This window comes from Chionomys nivalis, chromosome 3, assembly GCF_950005125.1.
Source record: "Chionomys nivalis chromosome 3, mChiNiv1.1, whole genome shotgun sequence".
NCBI lineage: Eukaryota > Metazoa > Chordata > Mammalia > Rodentia > Cricetidae > Chionomys > Chionomys nivalis.
In genome coordinates, this window is record NC_080088.1 from 117,185,879 (window position 1) to 117,204,829 (window position 18,951).

Consider the following 18,951-nt stretch of genomic DNA (forward strand, 5'->3'; position numbering starts at 1 on the left):
CTCACCAGCCCATCACCGAGTGTTTAGTGATAGGGAAGCAGAGGCTTTGAAGACTCTGCAAAAGCCCTGCATCTGAGCAGGTCACCAGCCCCCAACATGGCTGCCCTTCACGAAAATTCTACCTTGTTCCGGAAGGAAGAACAAACAGCTCGTCTGGGGCCCCCAGGCGTTGGTGGAGGTGTCTGAGCAGGTCCATCTGTTTCTCTCTTCCCAGAACAGCACTGCCTATGAAGTAGACCCTGGGGCCCTAATTTTTCAGGGGGAAAAACTGAGGCACAAAGAAATAAATGAGAAACGGGGAAAAAACCCTAAAACTTGAACTTGACGATGTAGCACTCTGAAATATATGGGGGCTGGAGCGGTGGTTCAGCGGCTAAGAACACTCACTGCTCTCCCAAAGGGTCCGGGTTCAATTCTCAACACCCACATCAAGTGGCTCACCCAGAGTGGGATATATACATAAAAATATATAATGGTAAAAGACAGCATAAAATTTATCATTTTAAAGTACATAACGCCATAGCCATGCAGCTGTGGGACCATGGCCACTCCTGGTACAGAACCCCAGACTGTCAACAAACACCCCTCATTCAGCCCTACTCCCTCCAGGCTGCCAAGATAATCTTTGGTGTCTATTTGGTGTCTGTTTTCTTTCATCTAATGGACTATTGACCGAGTTCATTGGAGGCATAGCCTACTTTGGGAATTCATTTTTTATGGCCAAGTAATATTCCATTGTGTAAATAGACGGCATTTTGCGAATCCCTTATTTGTCGGTCAGTATAGAGATTGTTTTCACCTTTTGGCCAGAGTGAATGTCTCCTAGAGACACATGTGGATACTATTTGACCATCTGTTTTCGATTCTTTTTGTCTGTTTGGTTGGTTTGTTGTTGTTGTTTTGTTTTGTTTCTCTGTAGCTTTGGAGCTGTTTTCAGTTCTTTTGGGTGTATACTTAGGAGAAGAACTGCTGGGTCATAGAACGACTCAGCGTTTAGCTTGTTACAGAATTGCCAACAACACTTGCTAGTTTCCATTTGTTTCCTGATTGCCTAGTGGACATGCCTGGGTCCAGTGTGTGGCTCTCTCCCTGCCTTGCTCCTGGTCACAATGTCTAACCTAGCCTCTTTCCTCAGGTAGTGTCTTCCTCTCCTCTCCCGTGTGCTCTGACTCACCCTTGCCTGAGGCTGGACCATATCCCCTCTGATGCTCATCTCGCTCCCACAGTCTCCTTTACGTAGCTCCCGGTTGGCTCTTGTTTTACATTTGAGTTTGACTGGCGTGAGGGTGTGCATCCCCTCGCCGGCCTTTGGGGCTCAGATCTCCGTTTTCTTATGTTAGCTATTAATATCCACCCTCTAGACCTACCTGCAGCTGTGCCCAGCCAAGGACCTAATTGTCACTCTCTGTGTCCTTAACCCAGTCCCTGGTAGTCTAGACGTGTGGTGAGCAGACACAGGGACAATGAGTGGAGCCTAAATTCAGATCCTCGAGAATTCTTTTTTCTCTTTCCCTCCTGTCTGTTAGGATTCACAAATTCCCATGCCTTTGGAAATGAAACAGTCCCTTTAATGTAAGGAGCTTGGGGGCCAACAGGTTCACCCCTAATGCCTCTCTTCAGAGCCCTCGTGGATTTGACCAGGGGTCCCGAGGTTGGCGTTTATTCTGCCCCATGTGCTCCTGAAGGTCTAGGCAGATGGCGATGTATTTGGTCAGTGTAGATTGTGACCCGAGTATGGCAGGGTGACCCTGTTTTTTTGCCAAACCATTCTTTTTTTTGTTTGGTTGGTTTTTTTGTTTTTTGTTTTGTTTGTTTGTTTTTCGAGACAGGGTTTCTCTGTGGTTTTGGAGCCTGTCCTGGAACTAGCTCTTGTAGACCAGGCTGGTCTCGAACTCACAGAGATCTGCCTGCCTCTGCCTCCCGAGTGCTGGATTAAAGGCGTGCGCCACCACCGCCCGGCCCAAACCATTCATTTTTATGTAGGTACAGTAACCACAGCAAGCTCCATGGCTTCCCACAGTTTTGGGTCAGCCTAAGGTCAGGTCTGGAAAGTGGTATGGGGTAGAAATATTATCAGCTAGAACACGACATCACAACTCTGCATCCACGCGCAGACCCAAGGGGCTGCGAGAAGAGAGTCTGACATTCATGCTGCCCCTTCCTTCCTCGGAAGCACAAGTGATTCTGGCCCTCCCTATCCTGAGAAGTCCTCACTGGTCAGATTCCACCGCATCCGTCTGCAAGCAGGGAAAGCAGGGGGAAGCATCCCCAGATTGCTGCTCTCCAACAGGGCAGCTGCAGGCGGGCTCCTTGGAGACTCCTTCTTCCTCTTTTCAGCCTTTGCAGTCTCCATTAGTTTGATTAAGACAACTGATTTATTCATTTTTAGTGGCAGAGAGAGAGGTGGGGGGGGCAACATGCCATTTGAATGATGCAAACATCTCTAGAAAAAGCTAAAAAACATTGTGTCATGCATATTTTCTTATTACCACAGTCAATCAACTGTCTGTCCAAAGTGCAACAGTTCACCCACCCAGTGCAGGGAGAGGGAGGGGAGCCCTCAGGTGTGGAGGACCCAGGAGGGAACTCTGATTCCCAAGGCTCGCTAGACCCTACATGGCTAGAGCCTGCCTGACAAGGCTAAAGGCACGCTGACAAGGTGGGGTCACCCCTCCTTTATTAGTGTATTGTTTTAGGGGAAACTTCTGGAAATCAGAGAAACAGTATTTTGGCAGGGAAAAAATATTAGCTCAGAGGAACACAAGCATATTAAAAACACTGTGTGTGTGTATGTGTGTGTGAATGTGTGTACTCACTCACCAGTTTGACTGACTGGCCAGCAGCCCCCCAGGGTCCACCTATCTTTGCCTCCCAGCACTGTATAAACATACAACACCATGGGCTCCTTTTCATTGTTGCTGGGGATTCGAACCCATGCCCTCATGCTTACACAGCAAGCATTTTATCACACTTGATCTACTAAGCCAGTCCCCAGCTACTGGCATTGCCTCTTAAACTGTCTAGTTTCCCTGAGGGAGAAAGCAGGGAGTGCGGCTCAAAGGCAGATCACAGACCCCTTGCCTCTAGGTCAAACCCAAAAAAGACCAAAGCAAAGCAAAACAACTAGAAGAAAAAACAGAGACATCACTGTCCTGCTGAGTCTCCCTGAAGGCTGGGGATCTCAAAGTGCCCCACCCCCACCCATCCTTATACTCCCACCATCTCAAAGCCTTTAATCCCAGGATTCTTCTGCTAGGAATTTAGCCCAAGAAGATCATGACAGACGCCTAAAAAGATTTAGTTACAGGATGTTTCTCACTTTGTGTAGATCATGGCTAGTGATTGGAAACAACCTCAGTATCCAATCAAGCAGATAAGTGAACAGCGTGCTCCTTGACAGCCCTGCGTACAGTCAGGAGGAAAAAGATGGGACTGACCTTAGACAGACCCTGAGTTTGTCTGGGGCAGGGTGGGGTGCGTGCACGGTGAGGATTTGAGTTTAGGATGATCTATTCAAAACCGGCTTAAACTAGAAACATGGTATAGCTAAGATCTGGAAGGCATCTAGAACCAGAAGTGGCATTCTGGGAGAGCAGCTGCCTCGGAAGGGCTGGCTCCACGGTGCTGAGAAATAAGTGGAGTTCTATAGGCTGGATGGAACCGGCACTTGGAGGCCCTGGTGGACTCTTGTTTGCTTGAGACAGGGCCTCTGGTAGCCCAGGCTGTTCTCAAACTCACCATGTAGTCAAGGATGACTTTGAACTACTGATCCTCTTGTTTCTACTTCCTGAGCGACAGAGTTGGCATGTACACCCAGTTTTATACAGTCCTGGGGATAAGGACTGGGGATTCTTGCATGCTAGGCAGACACCTCACCATCTGAGCTACTTACACCCTCAGCCCCATTATAGGCTCTTCAACAAGACAAAAACATAGTCATTTCCCAGTCCATAAGAAGAGCCAGTCCACAGACTGTGTGAGTCTGTAGGCCAGGGATTTTTGGGGGTGTGGGGTGGAAGGTGTAGGGGGAAGAATCTGATTTTGTGGAATTTGAGAGAAAAGCCAGAGTTTCTGAAGAGTTAGAGAACCCAGGTTTTCAAGAAGTCTTGAGCTTGCTCTCAGCGCTCTGATAGAAAAATTACAGTGACGATTCCGCCAGCTTGCGTTTCACAGGACGACGCTGGCCGAGGTGGCAGGGCCCCCGAGGGTCCTTATCCCTCACCTCAGGCCCAGTCAACCTGCTTGGCACCCCATCCTAAGATTTTAACCACACCGACAATCTTCTAGGAGAACCCAGGACCCCAGCCCACTTCTGGAAACCACACCTAAAATCTCATTCACCTAATACTGGTGGAGACAACCAGACAGCTGTACTCTGTGTTTGCGCAGAAATGGACAAGATGCCAGTACACAGTGGGCACTTGGTTGCTAGGCATGGTCCAAGTGTGGTGGTGCACACCTTTATTCCCAGAATGCAGGAGACAGAGGCAGAACTCTGTGAGTTCTGGGCCAGTCAGGTCTACGTAGTAAAACCTTGCCCGATAGATAGATAGATAGATAGATAGATAGATAGATAGATAGATAGATACATACATACATACATACATACATACATACATAGACAGATAGATACATAGATATATAAATAGATACATACATACATAGATAGATATATAGATAGATACATAGATAAATAAATGAGAGAATCTGAGGAAAGGGAAAAAGGGAGGGAGAGAGAGGGTGGGGAGAGAAAGAAAGAAAGAAAGAAAGAAAGAAAGAAAGAAAGAAAGAAAGAAAGAAAGAAAGAATATAGCCTCAAGTGGCCCACGATCAAATGTAAATACAACCACAACTTTTGTTTTCTGGAGCTCGGGAAGCCTTGTTCTTCAGGCCCAGGCAAGACTTTCAGCAGAGCCACACAGAGGAAGCCAAGCCCTAGCTTCTTTTCTAGGGAGTGTTCCATCCTCCTGGACTGAACCTCCGGGATGGAAAACCTTAATATGGCCAGAAGACCCTCCCCTCGCCCCCCCCCCACCCCCAAGAAGGAAAAGGGGCCTTGGGCAAGTGCCTGAGAGGGTGGATGCTGTGCTTTCCTTTATAACCAGGCTGGTCTGGGAGGGAGGGCAGGCATGAGCTACAGAGTCCTAAAGCCTGTCAGCCCTGGCCTCTTTACTTCTCTTTGGGGCTACTCTGCCATTTCCAATGGTCACTGCCAAATGACCTTAGATCCAGGGCCTGCCTTCTTCAGTTAAGGAACTTGGCACTGCTTGGGGGTGGGGGTGCATGGGGAAGAAGGGAGTTAAGGAAGAGATTGAGGCACTCTGTCCCTTTAATGACAGGGTGGAAGGAGGGGGAAGTTCAGACAGAGAGCCCTGAGAGGCAGCCAGCCACTCTTGGCCTTCCTCAAGTTTCTTTTGGCCCAGACCTGCTTTGAGAAACCTAGGACGGCTCACTTGCTCAACAATTCACTTGGCAACTTGGCTTCAGCTGATCATTTTCAAAAGGAGAGAGAAGGGGAGGAAGAAAGGGGGGCTGTGGCAGTTCCATTGGTAGAATGCTTGCCTGGTATATCCAAAGCTCTGGGTTCAGTCCCCAGCATGGCATACACTGCGAAGTGGCACATGCCAGGGAGATAGAGGCAAGGGGACCAGAAGTTCAAGGTCATCCTTTGGCTACATAGTTCAAGACCCATGGGATTTTGTCAAAAAAATAAAAAATAAAAATAAAAAATAAAAACCCCAGTGCCCCAAAGTTACTGTCCCTGGGAGTGAGGGTGGAGGAACAAGGAATAAGAGAGACATTTATAAAGCTCCCATAGAGATATTCTGCCAGATGCGAGCAGCCACTGCCTAGGCAGGTCTAATTGAGTCACTGAAAGAGCATCAAGACAAGCATCAACCAGAGGGCTGCATCCTGCATGGCTCTACACTCAGCCCTGCTTCAGGCTCTAGCGACCACGCATTCCATCCCTACCTAATCCCTTCTCAGCCAACCCCCTGCAGTAGCATCCTCCGCCTCAGAAGACAGGCTGCAGAGTTCAGCCCTGGCCTATAGTCAGACACCCAAGCCCACAGAGTTAAGCCATAGAATCAGAGTTGAATGGATCTCTCCCGTGGCTCTGGGCTTTCTCTTGACCACTCTGTCCTTTGGCCTTGCTGGTTTGTTTCTCTGAAAACCCTGCAGGACCCTGACCTGCACCACTTTCTCTCCATAGACGGAACACACTGAGCCGGTCCAGTCAGTCAGCTAACTCCGGGGAACTTGCGGTTCAGCTGAATTCAGCAGCTCTGGGAACACGTGGTCATGGCATGCAGACAGCAAATGCAACTTGATTAAGATCAGCCAAGGTACCTGGCTCCTTGAGTGTGCCCAGGGGGGATTTGGGGACACCTGTCTTAGTTTGGGGAGACACCCTTTGCTATCTTCATTTTCTTCTGCTGGGAACGTAGGTGACAAACCGCTGTGGTATGTCCCTGTGACTTGGGCTCCCATGTCAATCACAAAGCTTTCCTGTCCCAAATCATGTTTGTAGATAGAATAGAAGGCAGTGTCTATCGAGGCCCTCACAGCCCTGGATCACAGCAGGGGATGGGAGGCAGCTGGCTAAAGGGTTTCTTAGTGTAGCTCTGACTATCCTGAAACTCACTATATAGACCAGGCTGGCCTCGAACTCAGAAATTGACCTGCCTCTGCCTCCCAAGTACTGGGATTAAAGATGTGTGTGACCACTGCCCTGCTAGAAATGGTTAATATTTTAACATCTGCCTTACAGAATCACTTCCTAAATATTCCCATTTATGTCTGGAAGTGCTTTATTCTATAAAGAGTTCCAGAAGACCCAACAAGTTGCCCAAGGTGGTCATGTTCCATGCTGGAGAAACTGAGGCAGGGTGCAAGGTGGATCTTACAATTATTTTTTTTAGTGTGTGTGTATGTGTGTGTGTGTGTGTGTGTGTGAGAGAGAGAGAGAGAGAGAGAGAGAGAGAGAGAGAGAGAGAGAGAGAGATGAGGGCAGGTCCATACATACCATGGCACACTTGTAGAGGTCAAAGGACGATTTTCTGAAGTTGGCTCTCTCCTCCCACCTTGTTTGGGTTGGGCCACTCTGATCATCTTCTGCTACCCAGGCTTGTTGAAGGAGCTGCGGACTGCGTTCCCCCTGCTGCCCGGCTCCTGGCCATCTGGCTAGTTTATGCCCCGAAACAACAACACACAAACTGTATTCATGTAAACACTGCTTGGCCCATTTCTATTAATGTGTGTAGCACCACGAGGTGCTCTTACCAGGAAGATTCTAGCCTACGTCCATCCTGGGTCGGAGCTTCATCGTGTCTGCTCTGGAGCACAGCTGCATGGACTCTGAGTTCACTTCCTCTTCCTCCCAGCATTCTGTTCTGTTTACTCCACCCACCTATGTTCTAACCTATCAGGCCAAGCAGTTTCTTTATTAATTAACCAATGACCTTCCTCCATCACAGGCTAGCTGCCCTGAGAACTTCAGGGTGATCCTCATGACTCTCCTCACCTCACCATATTAGTGTGACACTAGCAATGCATACCACTTTGGGGGACTGAACTCAGGTAGTCAGGTTTGCACCACAAACATGTCTACACGCTGGACTATCTCCCCTGATCCCTTTTATTAATGGGTTCTCTTTATGTCGTCCAGGTTGGCTCAGAACTCCTCACTATACAGCCCAGGCTGGCCTTAAATCAACCTTCCTGCCTCATCCTCTTGAGTACTGGGATTGCCCATCAAGAGCAAATCCTAAAAGTATAAGAAAGCAGATGGGGGGGCATGCCTGCCATCCTAGTACTTGATGGGTAGAGGAAGAAGGATTGGGTATTCAGGGTCATCCTGGTCACACAGGGAGTTTGAGGCCAGACTGGAGGATTACATGAGACCCTGTCCCAAAATAATCCATTCATACATATAGTAAGATGGTAGACAGAAAGGCCTCTGAGAGCCAAGGGCCGTGTCTTCCCCAGAACAGGGGCAATACTCGATGATATATGTGCCCAAGGACGGTCGGATTCATGTGTCCATCTCTACCCTGGCGGCTCTGAAACTATGTCATCTTGGGTGAGTGAGGTTACTGCTTTGTGCCTCTGCCTCCTCAGGGGCAGCTGGGCTCCACAGGACCTTCCTCTTGACCCCGGGACACCCGGAGAAAAGGGTGGAAGCTACATGCACATGTGGAGGTCCCTTGGTCTCTTGCCACACACACCCAGGTGGGTTGGTGGTGAGTGGAGGATGCCTCGGTACCTTAGCTTGCCAGGAGCACCACATGGCTTGCTCTCTCTCACACACATTTTCTGGAAAGATGCCTGGGTCTGTGAGGCTGGCAGGACCCAGAACAGCCTTTGATAGTACCCAGCCAACTGAATGTAATTAAACCGCACTCCCAGAAGCCAGCCCCATCTTCTTAAGACAGAAACACAAGCTTAAAAAGTCCCCTGGCACTCTGGAACAGCCTAGCTCCCATGCTTCCTGCCACAGTCTCAGACTGCTCACAGAGAGACTCCTTAAGGCCCTTCTCTGACACCTTGCCTGGTCTCTCTTTCCAAAGCTGAAGTTATGGGACTGTTATTTTTCTGTGGTGATTTGAAAGAAAATAGTCCCCAGAGGCTCCCGCCAATCCAGATGTAGAACTCTGAGTTCCTCCAGCATCACATCTGCCTGCACACTTCCATGTCTCCTGACATGACAATAATGAAGTAAACTTCTGAATCTGTGAGCCAGCCCCCAATTAAAGGTTTTCCTTCATAAGAGCTGCTGTGGTCATGGTGTCTCTTTGCAGCAATAGAAACTCCAAGACACTTTCCAACTTGGTTTCTTGGAAGACCCCAGAGATGCCATCTTGGACAGTCACTGGGGCGGAGCCACAGCGTGGAGCCAGGTCCACCATAAGCGGCTGACTGGCCAACCATAGGCAGCAGAGGGTCACCTCTGCATCCAGGCTTGCTTTCTGACATTCCTTTTGCAGCACTGATTCCTGATCAGGTGTAGTAGGCGCCAGAGATTAGAAGGGTGACTCAGACTGTACTTTATACAGCTATGAGTGGGCCAGGGAAGAGTCAGACTATACATACAAGAGTGATTAGAGACACAAACAGTTACAGACTGTAGTGTTGAGAAGAAATGCTGGAGAAATAACAGTGAGGGGTACGCTTAGGAAAAGCCAAGGACACCCTGAGAAAGGGACACTCAAGCTGAGAGCCGAAGGGTGTGGCAGTCCTCAAAGATCTAAGGCTAGAATATTCCCAGGCAGCAGGGGCAGTGTGGGGAGGGGAAAGCTTGGCAAGAGCTGGGCCTCACAGGAGGTCAAGGTTACTGGGGTAATGAACAAGAAAGATAGGGACAAGAGACAGGGCAGAAGTGCCTGCCGGGTCATAGAGACCCTTGGAACAGATTTAGATGTCACTCAGCATAGCGAGGAGCACACTTCAAGTGACGAGATGTCTTCCAAAGGAGGACTTGTAGAGTGGAGAATAAGAGAATTTGGAACATTTTTCCTCTGGAAACTTTGGCATCCAAGTCTCTTCCATCTATGGGTCCAGCTGGATTCCCCAGAACTTGATAGATCTGTTTCTATTGCTGGCCCTTTAGCAATGATGTCGGCAAAGAAATTCCAAAGAAATGGTTGGTAAAATAATATAACTGATGGTAAAAAATTTGTGTAACATTCCTGAGGTCCTGGGTCCAAACCCATCAAAAAACACACACGCGCACACGCACACCCACCCACATTGGGAATGTGGCGCATGCCTTCAATCCCAGCACTTAGGAAGCAGAGACAGGCAGACTGCTGTGTGTTTGAGGCCAGCCTGGTCTACAGAGCAAATTTCAGGACAGCCAGTGCTACATAGAGAAACCCTGGGTCAGGAAGGAAGGAAGAAGGAAGGAAGGAAGGAAGGAAGGAAGGAAGGAAGGAAGGAAGGAAGGAAGGAAGGAAGGAAAAGAAGAAACAGAGTAAGAGAGTACCATCATGGCTTACAAGAATGTGGCAACATTGTATCACTGTGTTTCCTATCAATAGCGCAGCATGTCTTCAGATGTTTGAAATGGCACTCCTAGTATTGTAGGTAAGAGGTCCTGGTCGGGCCTGACCCTCACCAATCTTATGCCTGGGACAAGCTGTGTCCCCTTGGGGGTCAACACTTTTTTCAGTGAGTGAAGACAATGCCACACTTGTCCCCCAGGGGTTGTGAACTCCTGAAGAACGGCCCTCACAAGGGACACAGAAAGGGCTTCGGGGATCAGCCAGACCCTGGACTTGTGTGAGAAGTATGTCTGCTTTGCCTATATGAGCATGTATTTTCAAAGGTCGAGATCTCCTTCGTTTCCCCAAGGCATCTGAGATCTACCATGGCTTAAAGGGGAGGGGGAGCCTGGCAGTTGGATCTGTGCTTCATCCTCAAACCTGTTCTCTGGCCCCTGAGACTTAACTCTGTTCTCTTGTTGAAAACTGGCCACCTCCTCCGAGCCTGTCACCTGCTTGGCAGCAGGAGGCTATCTGTACCAGTGTCTTCTCTTGCCTTCCAACCTCCCTCAGGCTGACGTCAGAACCTGAGGCCTTGCGCAGTGCTGATCCACTGACCCAGACCCACACAGTCCCTAAGATGTGCTCCAGCTACCAGTGGCCATGATGATGACGCTGTGCACACTTCCTGTGAGCCAGTCAAGACCTTACTCTTCCCTGAGAATAAGTTGCCTTGACCTAGTTCCTCAGCTACTGGAGGTCACACCCAAGGCGTGAAAATTACTACTGGCACCAAGCTCTGCCCAGGAAGGTTTGATTTGCAGGGAGGGAAGGAGATAGAAGGGCTTTTGCCAGCCCCCAGGCATCCACTGAAGAATGACCCTGGGGATTTATGTCTGCCCTCCTCTGGCACCGGCATGCACCCAGAATTGGGCAGCACACTTAACAGAAGCAGTAAATAAACACCGGCCGTTGCCAGTGCCTCTGTCTGACACACCCGACAGGGTTCCTAACAGTGCACATTCGCCTCGCCTTGCTAGTTCCTCCACCTCTTCTGGGTAAATCGTAAAGTTGATGATACCTTAGGTGAAGGAAGCATCTTCTCTAGGAATTGAAACAGCCATAATCATTTCTTCATCTTCATCTCTGAGTTTCAAAGGGGACAGGGCGGGGGGTGGGGGGAGAAAGGGGACTCCAGCAGTCCCCACCCCTTCCCGCCACCTTGATGTGTCATCTCCTGGAAACTGACACCTTTCTGGAGTGCTAGCCACATGCAGGTGGAGTGGGGAAGTGGGCCGGTCTCTATAGACAACCGCTTTTGAATTCGATCTGTCCTGAGCCTTCTGAATCATCTTTTTGTTTGTTTGTTTTTGCCTGGAGGCAGAGCAGATTCCTCTAATCTCGCTGCAAATGTCCTAACAGCCCCTCTGTTCTTGAGGTTTGAGAAAAATCCCCTTCCCTCCTGCAGACCACCTGGGAACTGGGCAGGTCAGGTGATGTTTTCCACAAACGCTCCCCCAAGGGGATGTGAGTCAGGGAACCTGGTGCTCCCCCAAGTGGGTGTGAGTCAGGGAACCTGGTGGGCTCAGAGTGGCATGGCCTGGCAGGCTTCGACTCGCTGGCTCACTTCTTGGGCTTCTAGAACAAAGCCCATCTGGGTGAGAGGTTACGCAACAGGAAGAAGCCTGCAGGTGGGGGTGGGGGTCACGTGACCTGCCTTGGTTTCTTGGCACTGACTAGCTTGGAAGATGGTGAGGCAGGAGTTGCCAGCTCAGCTGCCTCATCCACAGAATGAACGGGCTTAATATTAACCATCTTTAGGGACAAAATGGCGACAGGTGTGAAGGGTGCAAAAGAGACCAACCAATACAAAACACACGAAACCAAACCAAAAAACATAGACACTCTGTTAAATTAAAACTTCTGTGAACTTGGCAACGAGGCCATGTTCCCTCTCCGGAAATGGATGGCAGAATACCAGGGCTTGGGGAAACAGGGACATGATAACTTGGGGATCCTGGCGTTTGCTATATTTTAGAAGTTAGTACAGAAATTTGGATGTGAGTGGGGTGTGTGAAAAAGGATCCCATCTCTGAAAGATGTCCCAGGCAATCCTGGAACCACGGACGGCATTCCATCCCATCTCTGAGCGATGCTCCAGGCAATCCTGGAAACATGAATTTCACTTGGAACAAGGGCTCTGTGGATGGACTGAACCGAAAGATCTTGAAAGCCAAGCACGGAAGTGCTGTAATCTCAGTATTTGGGGAAACTGAGGCAGGAGGGTCCCCAGTTCAAAGCCAACCTGGGTTATTATACAGAGACCCTGTCTCAAAAAGAGAGGAAGGGAGAGAGAGAGGGAAGAAGAAAGGAAGAAGGGAAGGAAGAGGGAAAATTTTCAATCCTTTTGACAGCCAAATGGTCCAAGTGGAACGGACAACACCTCACGCATTTTTATTCCACAAATCCCTTTGCAGACATGTGTGGGAAGGGGCATTCAAGTAGGGAGCAAGTCCTCCCTACCTTTCTACCAGCCCCCACTAGCTGTTAGCTCCCTTACTTCCACATCAGCACAGAATTCACCACCTCCTCCTGTGGCCGGTCCATTTTTGCCAAGGAGAGTCAAGGTCAAAGCTACTCCTTCAAACCATATCAATGGCGAGAGGAACCCTAGAGCTGGTCACTCTATTGGCTGAGTCCCTTTGTTTGTCAAGGTCCTTGAGCCTGCAGCTAGGACTCAGCAGAGGAGACTATGAACTTGCCCAGAGTCTGAATCAGCTGCTGTCAATCACACTGCCTGCATGGTGAGCATCTGAGCATCTCCACAGAGTCCTTTTTAGCCTCATTTTGTGAATAAGAGACCCGGGATGGCGACTGGAGAGATGGATTAGAGCATTGACTGTTTGCACTTCTACAAGACCCCAGTTTGATTCTCAGCAGCCGCATGGCGGCTCACAGCCGGCTGTAACTCCAGTGCCAGGGGATCTGACATGCTGTCCCAGCCTCCACAACACAGGCACAGGCACAGGCCCTGTGCACAGACATATGGAGACCAGACACCCTGTTCTAGGTCAGTGTTACCATTGTGATGATAAAACACCGTGACCAAAGACATGTGGGAGGAAGAGGTCTATTCAGCTTACACTTCTACTTCACAGTTCATCACCAAAGGAAGTCAGGACTGGAACTCCAGCAGGGCAGGGACCTGGAGGCAGGAGCTGATGCAGAGGCCATGGAGGGTGCTGCTTACTGACTTGTTCCTTGTGGCTTACTCAGCCTGCTTTCTTATAGAACCCAGGATCACCAGCCCAGGGATGGCACCATCCACGATGGGCTGGGCCCTCCCCATCAATCACTAGTTAAGAAAATGTCCTACAGGGGCTGGAGAGATGGCTCAGAGGTTAAGAGCACTGCCTGCTCTTCCAAAGGTCCTGAGTTCAATTCCCAGCAACCACATGGTGGCTCACAACCATCTGTAATGAGGTCTGGTGCCCTCTTCTGGCCTTCAGGCATACACACAGACAGAATATTGTATACAGAATAAATAAATATTTAAAAAAAAAAAAAAGAAAAAAAAAAAAAGAAAATGTCCTACAGGGTTGCACACAGACTGATCTTATTGGAGACATTTTCTTCATAGGGGCTCCCTCCACTCAGATGACTCCAGCTTGGGTCAAGTTGACATTATCTAGCACACAACCATATACATAAAATTAAAAATAAATGTGGAGAAAGCGGAGGGGAGGAAGAGGAGAAACTGAGAATGGGGTGGAGTGGGTGGGGAGTGAGGTGTCTCAGCTGCTGACGCCCTGCCCACCAAACCTGGGTGCCCTACCACCAACCCACATGGCAGAAGGAGAGAACCCATTCCTGCAAGTTTTCCTCTGACCTCCACAGCTCATGGTGACACCCACACAGTATAAAAAGAAAAGAAAAGAAGTTCTTTAAAGTCAAAGGCCTACAAACTATCCCGGCAGGCAGGAGAGAACATTGTTATTACAAAGGGGTGTAGGAGCCAAGAAGGATTTTCTTGTGACTTCTACTCAGGGCTGGTACCAAAGTAAAGCTCATATCTGTTAGAGAAGTCAAAAGGACCCTCCAAAACTCAGGGACCAAGGGACATTATTTAATACCGTGTTCAGGTCCTGGTTTTGAACCCAGTGCCTCACCTATGCTAACCAAGCAGCCAGACTAACCCGATGGGTGGCTTATTTTGAGATAGGGTCTCACTATGTAGCCCAGGCTGGTCCAAAACTCACTATATAGCCCAGGCTGACTTAAAACCCACCATGTAGATCAGGCTGACCTAAAATTCACTCTGTAGGCCAGGCTGGCCTTGAACGTACAGAGATCCACTGCCTCTGCCTCCCAAGTGCTGGAATTAAAGGTGTATGACATCACACTGGGACTAATAGAATGTTATGCGTACACAGACACACACAGACACACACACACCATGGAAGTCATGAAGAGCAGTTGGAGATACGTCCCAGCCGATGCTGTCCAAGCTAACACACACTAGCCCTGAAAGGGGCTGAGATTAAAGTCCTGTGGTACCACCACCCAGCTAAGCCCGGAGTTTATAATCCTAGCGAACAGTCACCAGGAGGCAGAGCCGGGAGAATCAGGAGTTGGAGGCTATCTGTGGATACGTAGCAAGTTCTAGGCCAACCTGGGGGTGAGAGATGCTATCTGCCCCCCTCTCCACAAAGCAAAAGACCAGTTCTCACTTTGTACACGACTTACCTCAAGTCCTGTCTCCATTTCGTTTTTATTACTGGATTTTTGCTTTAAATTCTTAAAAATAGTGTGGTGGTTGGTTATTGTTGTTGTTTTGTTATTATTATTATAATTATTATTATTACTTTTTTATAGTTCTGGGTGGGGGTGAAACCCTGGCCTCCCTCACGCTACGCTAGCACTCTATCCTTGAGCCACATCCCCAGTGGGTGAAATGTGGTTTACACAGAGATTTTGGGTCTGTCCTTAATTTTTCACTTTGGACTTCGCAGCTCCAGTCCTTGAACTGCCGGTCCTCTCACGCTCCTCCGCGCCAGGCAGCCTCTGAGAGGCTTTGGGGGGCACTTGGGTTTCAGCCTCACTCACATGGGAGGTACACACAGCGGCTCTGCTCAGAGAGGTTGGGAGCAGTAGTAAAGATAACACAGCTAGGGGGGCGAGAACAGGTCCCTGGTCAGGAAGTAGAGAGGAACACCGAGATTCCCCTGTCGGGAACCAAGCAAGCTGCTGCAGGGGACCGCCCAGTTAGGGGCGACCAAGGAATTCTTGGAGGACATAGTTCCCAGCCTGGTTTCCTAAGAAACGTCGGGGTGACCCGGGGCGCACGGGAGGGGGGAGCTGCGAGCAGAGAAGCCGCAGTAATGAGCGGAATTGGGTTTAATGGGGTTCGCACGGATAGAGCAGAAATCAAATTAGGGCCTAATTGGCAGGCGCGAGGCAGAGTGTGGCGGGGCCTCTGGGGACCTGAAGGACCCGGGGGGCGCCCCGCCCCACGAGGGACCCGAGGCCTGGGAAAGCGGATGACCTTGATCCGCTCCAGATCGCAGTTTAACTCGCTTTCTGGGTTGGTTTTGGAGAAGAAAAGGACGAAGACCCAGGGCAAAGAAGGGATGAGGATGGACCAGAGCACCAGCGGCAGAGGAGTGACGGTGTCCCTGTTGCAGCAGGCCCGCAGAGCCCCGACGACGCACCTGTCCCTGCCCTTGCCTGGGCAGCTCAGAGAGTGTGCTCGGCTAACCCAGGGTCTCTCGGCCGCATTGTGGAGCTAATAAGCTCCGGTACAGCACTTGATCTATCGTCTCTGCTTCCTCTGGAACTTGTCCGGAGTGGGAAGTTCAAAATGAAGAGAGATCCCCCTGAATCCACCGGTGAGCTGAGAGGCTTAGACGTGGGTAACTTTGGGGGAATATTTAATGCATCGCTCCCACCCCCACCACATGTGGTGTGGGCCCCCTCGGATCTGTTCTTCTAGGCAGCCTGTGTGTAGTGCGTGTGTGTGTGTGTGTGTGTGTGTGTGTGTGTGTGTGTTGCATACACCAGGGCACACCTTGGGCATCAGAGGTCAACCTTGTTTTTGAGGTGGGGGCATCTCCTGCTGGCCTGGAACTCCCCAATTCCACTAGACTGACTGGCCATGGAGTACCAGTCTGTCCCCACCTGGCCCCCAGCTCTAAAATTACAAAGCAATTGCTGTGTACCTGGGTGACTCTCTCTCTCTCTCTCTCTCTCTCTCTCTCTTTCTCTCTCTCATTTTTGGTTTTTCGAGACAGGGTTTCTCTGTAGCTTTGGAGCCTGTTCTAGAACTAGCTCTTGTAGACCAGGCTGGCCTCGAACTCACAGAGATTCGCCTGCCTCTGCCTCCCGAGTGCTGGGATTAAAGGCATGTGCCACCACCGCGTAGCTGCACCTGGTGGGTCTCTTAGTGGGGATCCTTAAGATAGAGGCCAGGACCTTGAGCTCAAGCTCTGAATCTCCTGATGGATGCACAGGATTATCCAAAAGTGCCGGTGGCAAGCAGTGCTCTCCAGACACATGTAGTCGTGTAAGCTGCTCCCTTAGAACGTGGTGCACATCTGGGAAGCATGCCCAGAGTGTTCCAGACCTCTGGCCCAGGTTTACCAGCTACTGTGATCTCTGGTTGGGAGGGACATTGGACAGACCCACTCGCACAGGGAGTTTTCACAGGACGAGGAAACACCAGCCTTCTGCCTCCCCAAAGCCTCGCTGACCCACGTCCCCATCTTACAGCCTCTTCAAGCAGGTGCACATTTGTCCCCAGAGTGCAGGGACTTCAGTGAGTGAGAAGGGCGGTGAGCGCTCAGCCCGGATGGAGTCCCAGCTGGGTTGCAGCCATCACTGAGAGGAGACCCATAGCCTCTGCCCCCTTGGCACTCACAGCCTGGCTACAGGAATAACAAACCCGTGTCCATCTTGATTTGTGGCAGCTCTTCTTGGTGCGTCAGCAGCAAAGGCCAACTATGAAGGTTCTGGAAGTGTAGTCCCAAAGAACTTCAGTTCCTAGCTCCTCCCATCATCAGTTACAGGATTGGAGCCCTTGGGTGTTTTGAGAACCACAAATCCTGTGACACCCCTCCCTTTTAAGGCGTGGCTCTTGCCTCTCCCCTTAAGGATGGCCAGGGCTTGGTCACTCATTTCCAGGGAAGGGATGTGGCTGAGGCAGAGCGAGACCTCCAGTGCTGGGTCCCCCCGGACACTATGGCCTTCTGCCAGCTCTTCTGGGTCATTCATACTGGAGAAGCCAGCAGCCACACGACAGGCACAATTAGCTCGTTCCAGAGAAGATCTATGTGAAGAGGAACCAGCCGGCAGCCCCCATCACTGGACCCATGAAAGGATGGATGTCTTTTGCTCGTCTGTCAGCTTGACACAAGCTAGAATTATCTGTGGAGATGAGTCCACCTGTAGGCATGTCTGTAGGGTATCTCTTAATTCGTGACTGGTGGGGAAGGGCCCAGACCACTGTGGGTGGGGCCACCCCTGGGTTGGTGGTCCTGGGTTCTATAAGAAAGCAGGTTGAGCAAGCCATGAGGAGCAAGCCAGGAAGCAGCACCCTCCCTGGCCTCTGCATCAGCTCCTGCCTCCAGGTACCTGCCCTGCTTGAGTTCCTGCCCTGGCTTCCATTAGTGATGGATTATGACCTGAGTGTTATAAGATGAAATCAACCCTTTCCTCTCCAAGCTGCTTTTGGTCATGGTCTTTCTCATAGCAGCAGAAGCTAGGAGTCAGAGCCCAGCTCCATGAAGGCTTCCCATCGTGACCTCTAGCCTGTGACTTCTTCAGACACCTGCATGTGGCAGGACTCTCTTTGGACTGCCAGCTCCCACATCATGACATGGAGACTTTTTATTAATTATGAGAGCTTGGCCTTAGCTAGGCTTGTTTCCAACTAATTCTTTTTTTTGTTTGTTTGTTTGTTTTTCGAGACAGGGTTTCTCTGTGGCTTTGGAGCCTGTCCTGGAACTAGCTCTGTAGACCAGGCTGGTCTCGAACTCACAGAGATCCGCCTGCCTCTGCCTCCCGAGTGCTGGGATTAAAGGCGTGCGCCACTATCGCCCGGCCCAACTAATTCTTAAAACTTCACTTAAGCCATTTATATTAGTCTACCTCTGCCACATGACTCGTTACCTCTCCTTAGTACTGGATGTCCGATTTTCTCTGCGTCTGGCTAAGATTCCTCCTGCCTCAGATTCTTTCCCAGGGTTCCTATCTCTGCCCTGAAGTCCTGCCTATTCTTTCCTGTCTCGCTATTGGCTGTTCAGCTCTTTATTAAACCAATCAGAAGGTTCCTTAGGCAGATGAAGAAGGATAGAAACACACCTCGCAAAAGGATTATCCCAACATCTGAGCTAGGACCACCATCTCTCTTGTCCCTGAACTCAGTGGTTCCTAAGGTTTCAAGCCACTAAACAGTCAGGGACTATGTTGTGCAGCTGTAGGTGGCTGATACCAGCCAGACCCTGGCTGGGTCTTGGTTGATTCAACCTAAAGTGGGGGCCTTGTGAGACTGGGAAGACAACGGGCGGGGAACATCTAGCCAGTTTCGGTCACATGGCAGGTGCTCAGTCCCTATCATGGTCTTTCTGTACGCTCTCTCCCCTTCTCCTCTCCCCTTCCTCCTCCTCTGTCTCTTCTTCCTGCTCAGGGTAAAACATTCAGGGGTACGGAGGGGCATCCATCACCTCCAGGCAGCCACAGTCAGAGCTTTGGGACAGAGGAAGATCCTCGGGAACCCCCCCCCCACACACACACACACCAGCCCACTATCCTGTTGGCTCCCTCACGGGCAACCGAGAGCCCTTGAAGAATGTTCTCCATCAAATGTCCCAGTCACTCTCAAGCTTGATGCTGTATTCCAATGTCTCTCGTCACGCTGGGCAAGAGAGGATTCTCTGCACATGGCTGTCTGCGTCCTGGGGGTCTTAATAGT